The following is a 14,099-nucleotide window of genomic DNA, read 5'->3' on the forward strand; positions in this document are numbered from 1 at the left end:
ACCAAATTTCTTCAGTTTTTTCCCTTTTTCTTGATTGCAGTCAGGTGACCTGAACCGCTATGACCACGTGCACGAGAATCATTCTACAAAAAATTTAAAAAAAAAAACTGAAATAGAACAAATAAAGTATTAATTAATTAAAAATATAAAAATTTCTATCACTTTTTAAAAAATAGATATATAGGTCTTTTTAAAAGATTTATTTATTTTCATATATTTTAAATAAAAAAAAATTAAATGTTTCGTATTTTAAAAGATAAATTGTTTTTATATTTTTAGTTAATCAAAAATTTATGTACCTTTAAATTAAAATCAAAGATCTATTTTTTTTAATTTAATATTTTATTATTATTTTAAATAAATAAGTCACTCATCTAAAGACGTCTAAACTTTTAAGATGATTGAGTTTTATTAATCAAAATTCAACACATGTTTCGATTAAAAAAAGAAAAAAAAGAACTAAAACAAAAAGAAAAACATTAGTGTGTTTTTTTGGTGACTAAAATATTAGTGTGTTTACTATTGCTGTTGTGCATGAGCGATGATTTTATTGTTTAGGTTAATATTGCTTTGACCATAATTTTTATTCATTCTTATATGTTTAGTTTAATAATATTGATGTTGCTGTTCTTTATACTAATATTGATGTTGCTGTTATTTAGATTAATACTGTATGAAGCGATGATTATTATTAAGCCTTATATGCTGGTTAGAGTAAGCTAAAAGATTGGTTCTCTGGTTTATTTAGAGTTTAACAATTCAGCTATTTATTTAAAAATGTAGTTAAAGTGAGAAACAATAGTGCCTATAAAAACTGCGAGTATTGAGTTAAGCGAGAAACACTAATTTTGCTACCAAATTTTCTATAATTTTGCTTTCAAATTTTCCTTTTGATTCGGAAAGAGATTGTGGTATGTTTATTTGTTTTTTTTTTTTAATGCTTGGACTTGTTATAATCTGTGTTAGTTATCATAATGAATTAACTTGTGCACGTAATGTTCTCATTCTTTCAATTGTATGTGCATGGGTGACATGGACCGATAATATTTAGTTTTTTTATTAAATGATTAAATTAATTTTTAAAAGATTGTTTATTTTTTAAATTTGTCTTCGAAATATTTTTTTAATCAAATTCGTTTTTTAAATATTTTTAGTTAGTTATTTTAATTTTTTCATCACTTCTATTCCTAAAGCGTCAAAGTTTATTGATGTGACACATTAAATAACACTAAATACACATCGAATATTCTTAATTGGTAACTAAAATTCTAAATTGAAGGATTTCAATGCCTTAAGTTTTTTTTTTCAATTAAATTTTGATTTGATCTAATTTCATAAACTTATCATGTTAATAGTTAATTAAGATTTCTATGTGTTTGTTATAATATTACTTAACATACTATATTAACAAATTTTGTCGCTGTTAATAAAAAAATTATAAAAAAACTAACGTAATTAATTTAAAATTTTTGAAAGATGAATTTGATTAAAAAATCTTTTAAGAATTAATTTAGAGAACGAATAATATTTTAGAGATGAATTTTATCATTTATTTTTAATTTCTTCATATGGCCCTGAATCTTAAGTAAAAATGTTGTGCTATTATGCTCTGCACTACCATTTAAATTGGAATCTTCTTGTGTTCGAAATTTATGGTACAATTCATTTAAGCATATTGATAATGATTGTAGTAATTGTAGTTTTTTCTCCTGCAGAAGAAAAAGTGAATATTTAGTATTTGCTTGATAGTTATTAAGTTAATAAAAAAATATTTTTTATTATATTTGATAAATTTTTAATAATAAAAATAAAAATATTAAAAAAGATATTTTTTAAAAAGTTATAATTTATATTTTTTAAAAAATATTTTTATATAATAAATAAACAAAAAATATTTTTTAACTAGTGGATAATCAAAATTGGTCCATTGAAGTATTATATAATCTTTTAACTAATAATAATAATAATAATAATAATAATAATAATAATAAGGTTTAAGTATATTTTCTGTCTTTAAAATTTGGCAAAAAATTTTAAAAATATCTCTAAATTTTATTTTGTCTCAAAAGTTTCGATTTGCATCAAATATACTCATGGAGGTTAATTTTAAAAAAAATTAAGGATCAATTCAACAATAATTTCTTAAGAATAACCTTCAACACAAACAAATCGAATATAATTGTCATGTATTATTGTTGAATTGTATTAAATTTTTTAAAAATTTAGTTGTATGAGATATATTTGATACAAATAAAAAACTTTAGAACATTATTAAAATAAAATAAAACTTGAGAATATTTTTAAAATTTTTATCAAACTTTAAGAACAAAAATTATACATTATTCCAGTAATAATATGTGATTTGATGCATAAAAAGTCTCTGATAAAATGTTTGCAAAAATTATTTTTAATATGAAAATAAAAATGGTGTTTTAGTTAAATATTGATATTTAAAATGTATTACAGTATTGTGAAAATTATTCAAGACGCCCCACGTGTTGGCCAATATGTTGCCACATGTCCAACACGCCCCCACGTGTTGACTAAGATGTTGCCACATGTCCAACACGTCCTTCACGTGTTGACTTTTCACCTACAAAATTTATTCACCTGTGATTATACTAAATAATCTCATTAAAAAAAACACCAATATTTTTTTCATATAAAACAAATCAGCCAAATGTTGGTGTTAATAATAAATATATATTACAATAGTTAAAACATCAATCATAGCCACTAGGTAGTCACTGTCTCAGTGAAGCTTTCCACCGTCTTTGCAATCTTTGCCATCTCTCTCTTTCTCCAAATTATTTTCACAGCGATAATGGCGAAAAGGAAAACGGGTAGAAAAAAAAAAGTCTAAAAAAGCGATGAACAAAAGAGCAAGATAAAATTCTTGGAGAGTGTGTAAAGAAGTGTGGAACTAAAAATTGGAATCCCATAGCAAAAATTTCAGAACTTAAATCACAATGTCAAAAGCTGTCGCTTAAGATTAAGATGCATGGATCATTTTGAGCCAAACCTAAAAAAGGCATGTTAAGTTTTGAAGAAATTTTAAAAATTATCACTCTTCACAAAACTCTTGAAAATCAATGGTTGAAAATGGCAAAACAGGTATAATATAATTGAAAACTTATTTATCTAATTAAACATTGTTATGTATTTTAATGCTAGTGTTGATTATTTAATTAATTAATTGAGTATGCATGTAACAATTGCCGGGACGTACATATAACGAAATAAAAAAAATTTGGATTAGAAAAGAAAATTATCTTTATACCCCAAAAGTAAGTATTATTATTTATTTGTTCCATTAGAAAATATTTTCATATAAATAAATATTTTCAAGAGTTAGAATAAATAATAATACTAAATTTTGAGGGTATAAAGGTAATCTTGCTTTTTTGTTCTAAAAATTCTTTATTTCGTTATCTGTACTGTCACATGCATATTCAATTAATTAATTAAATAATTAACACTAGCATTAATAATAGCAATATTTAATCAAATAAATAAGATTTCAATTATACTATACCTGTTTATCCAAGAACTTCATGAAGGATGATAATTTTTACAATTTCTTTCGAACTTAACATACCTTTCTACAGGTTTGGCTCAAGATGATCGATCCATCTTAAGCGACAGTTTTTGGCATTGCAATTAAATTCTGAAATTTTTGCAATGGAATTCTAATTTTTAGCTCTACACTTTCTTGCACATTCTCCAAGAATTTTATCTTCCTCTTTTGTCCATATCTTTTTCAGACCTTTTATTACCCGTTTTTCCTTTGTCATTATTGCTGTGAATAATTTGAAGAGAGAGAGATGGCAAAGACAGTGGAGAGTTGGCTTAGTTTAGTGAGTTGCTCAATAAGTTTAAAAGTGAGTTGCTCACTAAATTTAAACTAAGTTGTGTATTTATAATGAACTTTTAAACAGATTTTATTGATATAACATCGGATAATCTAACAATTAATGCTGTATTAATAATAAATTCTAAAAAGATTAAATATTTAGCAAGTGTCATTCTTTCGTAACACTTTATAATATATTTAATAAAAGATAAAAATATAATAAGAAGATCTACTTAGACAATTATATCAGATCAGATCAACTGAGCTGAAGTGTCAGATCAGATCAGTTGAGCTGAGGTGTCTTACAATCATAATTAAGTTTTTTTTTGCATTAAGATATTCTCTTCGTCAGATTAACCGAATTGTAGTACATCTTCAACAAAAAAAAAAGAAATACATTGAACTTAAAAAAGAAAAGAAACTTCATAAATTCATATAAGATATTCTTGGAGGTTCATAAATACTGTGTTAATAATAAAACATTGGATAAGTATTGAAATAACATATTAACTGCTGAGGTGTCGAATTAGATTAACAGATTAATATATTAACAGAATTGACAATTTATCAGATCAGATCAGCTGAGCTGAGGTGTCAGATCAGATTAGTTGAGCTGAGGTGTCTTACAATTGTGATTAAGTTTTTTTTTGCATTGAGATATACTCTTCGTCAGATTAACCGAATTGTAATACATCTTCAACAACCAACAAAAAAAAAGAAATACATTGAACTTAAAAAAGAAAAGAAACTTCATAAATTCATATAAGATATTCTTGGAGGTTCATAAATACTGTGTTAATAATAAAACATTGGATAAGTATTGAAATAACATATTAACCACTGAAGTGTCGGATTAGATTAACAGATTAATATATTAACAGAATTGTAATAATAGATTAACAGTTAAGAATTTTAACACATTAAAAGAAAAGAATATAGTTTTTTATTATTTTTTTCTGTTTTGATGATTCTGTATTTAAAATTTTGTTAATGATTTTGATTTTAAATTTATTTTGATGATTTTGTGTTTCAAATTCTGTTTTATTATTCTGATGTTTAATTCTATTTTTATGATTTTATTTTTGAAATTCTATAATAATTATGCAATTTGATATTAGTTCAAGTGAGAATATTAGCGACAAAGGAAAAATAGGGCCTGGTGTTGCTCATCTGAATGAATCTGTAAGTATAAGATTTCCAACTGCATTATTCTAATTTCTGTTTTGGTGTTGTTTGAGTTAATTGCTGTTATTTATTTAAGTTAATCTTAACTTGTTTATTTTTTTAGTTAATTATTGTCTTATTGTTTATTGTTGTTAATTTTCTAAGTTTATTATTATCTTGAGTTAATTATTTTTTGAGTTAATTAGTATTGTATCTTCTACTTATTAGTTTAAAAATTATTGAATTTAAATATTTAGAATTATATATTAAATTTTTAAACAATTTTTTTTAAATTTAAAAAATTTAAATTTACGGTAAGTTAAATCCGTTGGTAGTTATTAATTTAATTATTAATTAATAATATATTACCGTCAGATTTATTGAAAAAATCCAAGAATAAAAATAATCAATAAAAATTTTTTAACGGTAATTAATAGCGGACGAAAAAATCTAACAATAAATAATTACCAACGAAGCGGTGGATTTTTTTAAATAAATAAAATAAATATTTTATTTACTGAAATAAATTATTTTGTAGCATTTTTACAAAAGTGCATTGTATCTCTTATCTCGTTTACAATATAAACAATATAATACTACACTATCTTGTTTATACTGTAAACGAGATAAAAACAAAACGATAGACGTGTATATTTCGTTACAGTGTGATACGTGTAGTATTATTTTGTTTACACTATAAATGAGATATGTGGATAATTATGACATTTACAGTGTAAACGAGATAGTATCGACAAATTTTTAGCAGCTATAAAAGGACGTGCAACCTTTGTATTCTCCACAAATATTTCAGTACTTCTTCTCCATCTTTTTATTTCAAAAATAAGACAAAATGTCTAGTAGTAGTGAATATTTAGTTATAAGTGTGTATCTCAATTGTCATATGAGAAATAGTGATAACGAGGTAATAATTGAGTGTGAAAAATCCATTTTGTTGCGTACCCAGCGAGTAAGTTCTTTGTCTGAGATGAAGTGTCTGATATTGAGTAGCATCGGTGGTCGCAGGAGAAAAGGATTCGGAAGGGTGGGGTATAGGTTGTTAGCATCGATGGGAAGCAGAATTTTTTGTCTCATCTGTTTTGTCTCCATGGCGACGAGCATGTGCGCCTGATGTTTGACATCCACTGGAGAATCATGGTGGAACAAGTGATAGAATTTTCTGCGGAGGTCAGTGATGTCGATGGCGGTGGATCTGGGCAGTCAGACTTTGTGTAGGATGACCCACCTCTCGCATCACAACTGCTACACGTTGCTAGACCAATGGAAGACATGGACGTTGACGGTGAGGATTTAGACAAGGAGTATGTTGTGGATAGCAACAAATGCGGTTCTTCTGACGATGGTGAGGAGGAGGAAATTGTACCGGAGACTCCGGTTGAGCCATCACGTCGGTATCTTCTGCTTGGACCGCATCCAATTCCGGCCTTGTCATTTGTACCCAGTCACTATCATACATTGAATTTGGACGCAATGCAAGAGAAAAATCCATTTTTCAATTGTGAAAATGAAGAATAGTAAAACCAAACTGAACAGTTACCTTGCAGCCACAGGGTACATGTAAATCTGTCGCTCAGGTGGACACCCCTTAGAGAATATTTGGTATATCCAAGATACCAGCAGGGGAGTGCATCCTGCGATGTTTGTGGTGGAACTGTGTGCTGTAGAGCATAGAGAATGGTACGTCTATGCTGGCACTGCAGATCCTCAAGATAGAGACTGGCACCTCGAAAGTCATCTAGCAGTGGGAGCCACCGGAGATAGACCTGATTATTAGACTTATCAGTCATTAGGTAACCCCCGATCATCAACAGTATGTAGCACCTTGTGTATTGTCAGAGGGTGACTGGATCATTAGTATCGGGCATCTGTTGAACACGCTCCTGAAACCATGTCAATTTCAGGGAGAAAGACTCCTTCCTCTGCACTGCTTCTTCTCGTACCATGTATGCAAGTCACCAAAGCACCCACCACTGTCTCTCCATTAGCGCGCAACCTGAGGTGGTACGTGTAAAACTCGCAAAATTAATAAATAGATGGACAATAAATTAATCATTATTCAAATAAATTAGAAGGTTAAATTTTATAGTTTATAATGGAAGAAATATTTAAAATACGAATTTTGACACTAATTTTAAAGAATTTGTCTCAATATTAGATCAAACAGGTCAAACCGATTGAACCGGGTCTGTATTGGGCTCAAAGCCCAACCCAATGCCCACTTAAATGAAGAACACAGCCACCTTTCTTCTCCATTCAAGCACACACGCTGGTTTAGCATAAGAGGAAAGGGAAAGAGGGTTTCATGAAAAACCTAACCTTTAAAGTGGGAGAACTTTTGCTCCGGTGATCGGAATTGTGTGCCGTTTGCGGCCATGCGACTGTAGCATCGAGCTCTACAAAATCCAGTACATTAAAAAGGTGTAAAAACCACATTCCTAGTTTCTGTCCTCTCTTCTCAAATTCGAACATTTAGTGTTTGGAGCTTTGAGATTTTGATGTTTTGATGTATTTAGGGTCAATCTAACTTGAGCAAATTATTGGGTTGTGAACCTATAATATTGGAGAAGGTAAGAATCCTAACTCTCTTGTGAAATTATTGAGATTTTGAATTTAGGAATTAATTATAGTGATATATGTGAATTAGATTGAATATTGTTGGTGAAAAATCAAATTGGAGGTCAAACTTGTGAAATTAGAACTCTTTTGAAGAGAATGGAAGCTTGAGATCAATTTTGAAAGCTAGGATTCATTACTGAGGGGCTGTAGTTGATAGCTTGTGGTGCGGGGAACGCTTGAGGTATTCCAGGTTTATCGGAGAATCAATCAAGGTATGGTTTGAGTTTCTCGTAAATAATATATAATGTCTCATGAAAACATAGGCTAGATGACCATAAGATAGGTTGAGGCATGCATGTATGTTAAAAATTTAGTAATCCTAATAAAAAGATTGATGATTGATGATTTTGAAGAGGATAATGAATGTGAATTGTTGAATAGGGGAAGGAAGCAAATTTGGATGGTGTTCGTGTAAACTTAGTGATTGTAATTAATGCAATATGTATTTGAATTGATGAATGATGATTATGTTGAATGATGATTTTGTTGGTGTTTGATAATGATAATGTATTATGATGAATATATGTTGCTGATGAGTTGTCGAAGTTGGTTGGCAAATTGGTGTTAGAATTTATTAGAATAATGGATAGATCATATGTTGAATTGATTGAATTGGTAGAGTAGCTATGATATGAAAGTGGTATGTGTATGGTGGAGAATTGATGTAGATTTGGTAAGAGTTTGGAAGGTTTGGAATGGAAAGTTTTGAAAGCTTTGAGGTTTGGAGCTTTTATGAAAACTTGATTTTTAATGAACTTCAGTGATCCATAACTTAAGCCTCAAATTTTATATTTGAATGAAATCTATTTCAAATTAGAGATAATTTCAGGAGCTTTAAAACGATATTAAGTTTGTGAAAATCTGAATTTTGTAGAGGAAGTTATAGACGTTGGAAGTTAGGTGCAAAAATCAGTTTTCTGCAAACTTAACATTTTTTTGGAAACTGGCTTGGATGCGTATGCGACGCACGCACGTGATGGGTGTTGGCCTCTGTCCAGCACTCCTGCATACACGACGTATAGCTGCGTACGTGGCATGGTCCTATTTTACCTGCGTACGTACACACGAGGACGTGTGCGTACGCACACTCTCTTGTTTTGCACCAAAATTCTGTTTTTCATGGTTTGACCTTCCTACCAAGTCTGTGAACTTCTGAAACTATTGTTTTGATGAAAATTCACTATATTTAAACTATTGAACAATCCTCTAATGTTCTAAACCTCTAGAAACTCTTATTTAAAATGTATTAGTAAGGTTTTGAGTCACGAAGTAAGGGTTAACGAATTGAAAAAGGGGATACCTGATTTGATGAGATGAAGAAGATAATGAATGAGATAATAATGAAGGGGTTTGATTGAGAGGATGATGAATGATTATGTTTGAGATATACGTGACTGGATAAGACGCAGTGGTGTTATCCACTTGCTATGGGTATGAATTGAGAATGAATGGATGAATGAGAACGAATTGTAATGATAATGAAAATGTGTTTCTGTATGTGACTCCGGTAAGATGCAGTGGTATTATCCACTTGCTACGGGAGAGTTCGAGGCTTCGGGTAAAATGCAAGGACTGTGTTCTGTCACCGTTTGCTCCGGGTCGAGAACTGTAGTACCCCCGGGAAAGAGGCAGTCACTACAACAAAAACGCCATTTAGCGGCAGTTCCTGGAGCCGTTTAGCGGCGGTTTTGAGGCGGTTTTGAACTGCCGCAAAATATTTTGCGGCGGTTTCATGAAACGCCGGAATATAGGGCGCGGCAAAACGGATAGCGGCGGTTTTAGTCAACCGCTGGAATAACCGCCGCTAAACAACTATCAATTTTGCGGCGGTATAAACGAAAACAACATTTGTTTTGCGGCGGTTTAGAACCGCCGCCAAATTTTAATATTTCCGTTCATAGTTATTAGAATCGGACCGGACCGTCCGGTGATCCAACTGACTCAATCGTTAAACCCGTGCTTCCACCATTAAACCCACAACGTGTGGATCACTGTAGAATATCAACTATGTAAAGCCTTCCACAAACGAAGAAGGTAGGGCTCGAACCTGGAACCTGGAAGAAGGAAAAGCTTTATTAAAATATTTATTAAAATTTAGAATTTAGTCTTTACTATTTAAAATTAGTAAAATATTTGTCAAAAATATTATATTTTGTTAGTCAGTTAGCATTATTGAATCTATTAACGACGATAATATGTAGATAATTGATTGGTTTTCATATAAAAATATTTTTATTCTATTTAGTATTTAATTTTGATAAAACATTAATTTATTTTAAATTTAGTTCTTATGAATTCTTATATCTAAGAATACAAGTTAAGATTGTTATTAAAAAAAATTTAAATTTTTTATTTTAATAAATGCCCAACAAATCATTAAAATAAAAAATGATAATTTAAAATTATAGTTTTTGTAAAATTATAACGTTTAGAATTTTTAATGACTTGTAGAAAATATTTATAATTATTATTTTTAATATTTCATAGAAAATATTTATAATTATTATTTTTAGAAAATGTTTGATTTTTAATTAGTCCAGAGTATGATTTTATTTTCTTCTTTTACATCCATGTTTGAATGCAACTTTAAATGCCAATAAAGTAAACAAAAAAATCTTATTGGTAAATTTGTTCACATGAGTTAATATATATAGCTTATTTCCCTTGTGATTTTTTATTTACGTAAAACGAATGTAGAAAAAGTGTTACGAGTTTAAGTAACAATGATTTAAACATATGTAGCTTAAGATAGTAGTGTTTACTTAACTAGATTATACCCAGATGATTATTACTAAAGAAAACATTGCAATATGTGGTAATACGCATTTTGTGGCGGTTTAAACAAAACCGCCGCAAAATGTAAAACAATAACTCACTCGACAGTACATATAGCGGCGGTTTTCGAAAAGACGAAGATAAATGCAAGCCTTATTGAAATATAGCGGCGATTTGTGAAAAACCGCCGCTAAATGTGGTCTGATTGCAGCCCCAATCAGTAACCGCCGCCATATGTGCCGCAGGTTGTCATTTTGCGGCAGTTTTATAAAACCGCCGCAAAATTTCCGCCGCTATCTGCCGGAATTGTTGTAGTGAGTGGTGAGGTTGTCCCCTGCTCCGAGTATGCGGGTAAAATGCAAGGGTTGCGGCATTGTCCCACTTGTTCCGTGTTTGGTGTTCTGTCCAGGGTTAGCTACCGGACATGTCGGGTTGGCTTTATAACCGACAGATGAAACTCATCAGTCATAGGAAAGGCATGCATCATGTGCATATGTTTGATTTGCTTGTTCGTGCATTAATTGGGAGTGCCTACATTAATTAGTATGCCTAATTGTTATACTTGCTACTTGCACTCTAAATGTGTTTGCCTTTGTTTGTCTGTTTGTCTGTGTGGTTCGACCAGAGTTGGGAGGAGTGGAGGAAGGTGAAGGATTAAGAATTTTGGTTAGAGTTTGGTTAAGTTTAAGAACCTTAGAGATCTACCCCTTTTTATGGTTTCCGTCTTAAGTCTTTAAGTTATATAATCTGAGTGTCGGAGTTCTAGGATTGCATCTGACATTCTCGGGACCTTATATCTTATTTATGTGGGCGCCGTTACCATGCTGAGAACCTTCGGTTTTCATATTATATATTTGTTATTGTTTTCAGATGCAGGTGGAGAGACACCTCGATAAGCATCTGGAGTTCATTCAGCAAGCGAAATGCTATATTTGGGACTCTGTATTTTGAACTTATGCTTTATATTCTATAGTTAGATTCTCTTCTGTATGTATGACTTTATTTTGTTCCTCTTAGAGGTCGATGTGGAGAAACAGGTTGTTGTTTTATCTGTTTTGGGATATTTTGGGTTATGTATATCTATGTATTTATACTCTGGCCAACCTTAACTTCGCAGGTTGAGTTTGAGGTTCAGTATTTGTAACTCTTGACATTCTACTCTTTATACATATGTTTTATCCTTTTCTGTTTTTTTGATTTACGTTCATGCGAGCAATGCGCTTTTATTTTTACGACTTTTGCTTAAGCTTTCTTTCAAGGCTTCTCGAATATATATTCATCTCAACTATACTATGTATATGTATATTTTATTTTTAGAGATCGTAATACCACGCCACCTCTGCTTTACGACTCGAGCGTAAGGTTCTGTGTGGTAGAGTGTTACAGTACGCGACGCCTTGCAGAGTGATGGTGCACTCACCCCACGACAGGTGGAAAGTGTGAGTCTCTGGACGTCAGCACTCCACAAATGCCGTGATCAAGGAGTTGTCAAAGGCAAAATCCTTGAGTGGCACCTCGTCGCCAAAACCAGCCTCCCTCAGATAGGGGGACAATGGCGTCCGGTGGTGGAAGTGTGTGACTTACTCTCCTAAAAAGAAGTAGTCAAGGCTTCTGCTAAATAACAAAAAACCCGAATCAGAAAATGTGTAAACCTATAAAGCTATAAAAATTTCAAAGTAAAAAATTCTACCAACAAATGTTTACATAACAAATTAATTTGAATAAATAAAATATTTTAACAAATAACTATAAATCTTACATTGTAATTTTATTTAAATAAATACATTTACTTAAATAATTAATAACTAAATTAATAAACGTCTATATAATTTAATTTAAATAAAAATATTTGGTTAAATAATTAACAGCTAAATTAATAAATATCTGTATAATTTAATCTAAATAAAATTATTTAATTACATAATTAATAACAACATTCATTTTCTATCTCCTTTATAAATTAGATTAAATAAAAATATTTACTTAAATAACTAACCATGAGTACATCATCAATTTAATAACTTAATTTAAGTAATAACAAATTAAAAAAAAAGGCATTTACTTAAATATTTAGTAAATAGAAGCATAGACACCATTGTTACTTACTTAAGTTTACTAAAAAATTTTAGTAACCCTAATTAATAAATAAAATAAAAAAATATATGTTTAATAACTTAGATTAAAATAAAACAATCCTAAATAAATATTTAACTAATAAATCCATCTTAAAGTATGCCTAACATCATTTAAATAATTCTTAACAATATATTTATTCATCTAACATATACTGCATATTACTTTTATAAAAGTACTCTAAGTATGGCAACACATTTATCCCTAAATCCTAAACATAAAATGAAAAATAACACCAAACTCAAAGTCGGCTGTCCTAACAAATTGTCATGTCATGTTCAGTCGGTTGATGTCCACATCGTGATTATTGGCGCGCACAGTAATCTTGAAGTAATTCGAGAAATTGATTAGAAAAGGGTAAAAGTGGGACAAATGTTGAAGAAATGGATGTTGCAAGGGGTAAATAGCCGCCGTAGACAAAATGTATATATATAGGCCTCCTCTAGTCTTATCTCGTTTATAGTGTAAATAAAATAATACTAAGTGTATCTCGTTTACAGTGTCGTTTACACTGTAAACGAGATAAAGACATTAAACACCACGTGTACAAACGTGATACGACCACGTCGTCTCGTGCGTTATCTCATTTACATTGTAAATGAAATATATGTAGTATTATTTCGTTTATAGTATAAACGAAATAAAAAATACAATACATTTTCATAAGAATGCTACAAATAATTTATTTCGATAGATAAAATATTTATTTTATTTATTTAAAAAATCCACGAAATCGTCGATATATTACTAATTATTTTTTAGTAAATCTGCCGAGAAATTCAATAATATCCGACTAATTTTTTATAGTGTTAATTTCTTGTTCAAATGATACACTCAACTCAACTTTTTCTAGATATCAATTATTTACTTGCGTGAAGACTAAAAATGGTATAACAGAATAATTTTCTTTTGGTATATGGTTACACCAAGGATTATCCTTAAGTCTATACCTTTTTACATTAGTCACAGAATATATCCAAGGACTTGTACCATGATACATGCTTTTTGCCGATGATATCGTCTTTATGGGAAAGTCAAGGAAAGATCTAATAAATAAGAAGTTGGATTTATGGAGAGAAGTTCTAGAAGTGTATGGTCTGCGCCATAGTAAGACGGAATATATGGAATGTAAGTTCGGCCGCCAAATGAAAAATCCTAATATAGAGATGAAGATTGGAGAAGATATCCTATGAAAAGTTAAAAGTTTTAAGTATCTTGGGTGCATCATACAGGATAATGGAGAGATTGAACATGATTTAAATCTTAGGATCCAAGCAGGTTGGTCAAAATGACAGAGTGTATCTAGTTTCATACGTGACAAAAAATTACCTTTAAAACTTAAAGGTAAATTATATCGCACTACTATCAGACCGGTTATCCTTTTTGATACAGAGTGTTGGGTAGCCAAAGGGGAGTACGAATATAAATTAAGTGTGGTAGAGATAAAGATGTTGAGATGGATGAGTGGTCATACGCGATTTGATAGAATAAGGAACGAAGATATAAGAGAAAAAGTTGGAATAGTATATATTGTGGAAAA

The sequence above is a fragment of the Arachis hypogaea genome, chromosome 7 (genome assembly GCF_003086295.3).
Source record: "Arachis hypogaea cultivar Tifrunner chromosome 7, arahy.Tifrunner.gnm2.J5K5, whole genome shotgun sequence".
Taxonomy (NCBI): Eukaryota; Viridiplantae; Streptophyta; class Magnoliopsida; order Fabales; family Fabaceae; genus Arachis; species Arachis hypogaea.